Genomic DNA, 2,498 nt, shown 5'->3' on the forward strand with positions numbered 1-2,498 from the left:
GTAAACTACAAAATTGAAAAAAGGATTATTATTTTATAGACAGACAACAGAGCAATGAGAGAAAGAATAATTAGTGATCTATTAGGAAAAAAACAGCTAGTTTTCCTGTTACCTGCGATGTCAGAGGTACCTTCTAACAGCTTCTCATTTCTTTTGGGTAAGCTGAGGGAACATTATGAGTGTTGTCCCGAAGGACTCCACATTAAATAAAGTAGGAGGGAAGGACTACAATGTCCATATAAGAGAGTAAGAACATGGTAGTTACTTTGAATCTGCAAATTTAGGCCCATCTAGAGATAATTGCAAATCTTTTCAAATGCCACTTATGGAAATACACAATTATGTGCACATTAAAAAAATTAGATTCTGTGTTATATATAAGTATTACTTCGTTAAATATAACAAAACCAAACTACTACTAATCTATGTTTTCATGGTGGTAGAGATATAGAAATATGCTATAAAGCCTAAAGAAAACATTTCCAAAACCATTAAGAAAGCTGTATCCTGAATATTCAGTGAATATTGTTCTTAGCAAAAAAAATTAAAAAATGGATACATTTTTTAGTTTTTTCATATTTGTTAATTTTGTTTTCTTTTTTTTGAGCATATGAAACATTAATGTAGTTTCAAAAACAGAACAGTTCAAAAAGGTATTCTCAGAGTAGTAACATTTCTACCCTGCCAATTCTTTTTATTATTTTCCCCTATTTGCTCCTTGCCCTTGTGGTTAACCAATCTCAGCAGTCTCTGACTTATCCTACTAGTGTTTCTTTTTCAACGAATGAGTAGAGACATGCATAATTTCTTATCTCCTCTTCCTTTTAATAAAGATACCGTATTATAGATACTCTTTTTACATTTTTTTTCACTTAACAATATTGTCCTAGAAATTCCACCACATCAGTGTATAAAGACTTTCCTCATTCTTTTTAGTAGTTCATTGTGTGACTATATTATAGTTTATTCAACCATTCTCTTTATATGGATGGTTAGCCTGTTTCCAATATTTTGCAGTTACAAACAGTGATACTTTGAATAACCTTATGCATATATATTTATTTTCACTTGCTGAAAGCATTGAATAATTTTTGAATAAAGTTATTTATTTTTTCCTTTGGGTTTTGAATTTTACTATAAATTTAAGTATAACATAAAATTAAATCCTGCCCTTTAACTGTGACATAGCAAATGTCACAAGCAATCTCATTTTTTATTCTAGTTTTACTTTGCTAAAATTTCTATCATAGAGGAATTGTCATGCTTCTCTTATTTTTGATGACCTGCTTTGACTTCTCTGTTGTTTTCTGGCTGTTATTTTGCTAGTATGTGCAGTTTGAAGAGAAGAAAGAGACAGAGAAAGAGGAAAGAGAGGAGAAAGAGAAGGAGAAGGAGAAGGCCTTGTTGACTGCAGTGAGAAACGATACAGACTAAATTTATTTGACAGTGTTTATAAAACAACATTTATCTGGTTACCTGGAGTTTAAGTTGATCATTTTCATTTAGGATATTTTTCACATATGGAAAATGTGACTTTCCTTTAGTCTGAAAAAACTTAGACTTCTTTATGGGAGGGACGATTTCTAGCCTAATATTTCAGAACCATTAGAGAACCTAGAATGAAGTAGAAATTTTACCACAACTCACTTCATAAAATACTTAACTTACTAGTCAGGCCACCTATAAATTCGTACAATAGTTGGAAGATACTGAGTGGCAGAAACACGGCCCTACTCAAATTTTTATTGACTCTTTGGACAAAATGATGGTGCCATATTAATTAAATTTAAAAAAATGCATTAAATTTGATTATAACTAAGTTAAACCAGAAAGGGAAACCAATATACAATATAAGCAATGAAAAATAATGAAAAATAAATAGTAAATTTGGGAATTGTAATGCATTAGAAAGTATGTTCAATCGTAATTGTGATATAATGATAAATGCAAATGGAAATAAAGTATAGAAAATGCATCGGAGTTTCTTCAGTGCTAACCTAGAAGACTGACTATGTGTGGGCTGTGAAGGTCTGTTTTCTACAAATGGGCACTAGCCAGGAAGATAAGAACAATTCATCAAGATTTATAATAGTCTGTGACCTAATATTGAAGGATTTAGTGTAATATGCATTCTAACTTTATCAATTAGCTTTCCACGGGACCTAAAATCTAGTACAAAGGGGGTCCTTTTTGAGTATCCAGTCCCTGGGAAGGAATAACATCACTTTTTTTTTTTTTTTTTTTTTAGCTGATGAAACAGAGTTCTTGAACTTTAAAACTGAGGTCCAGATTCTGGTGATACTAGCTAGCCATAGCCACCTTTCATTCTTTCTTCTTCCTTCCTTCCTTCCTTCTTCCCTCCCTCCCTCCTTTGCTCCCTCCCTCTTTCTTTCTTTCTTTCTTTCTTTCTTTCTTTCTTTCTTTCTTTCTTTCTTTCTTTCTTTCTTTCTTTCTTTCTTTCTTTCTTTCTTTCTTTCTTTCTTTCTTTCTTTCTTTCT

Source organism: Pteropus alecto, unplaced genomic scaffold (genome assembly GCF_000325575.1).
Source record: "Pteropus alecto unplaced genomic scaffold, ASM32557v1 scaffold81, whole genome shotgun sequence".
Lineage (NCBI taxonomy): Eukaryota > Metazoa > Chordata > Mammalia > Chiroptera > Pteropodidae > Pteropus > Pteropus alecto.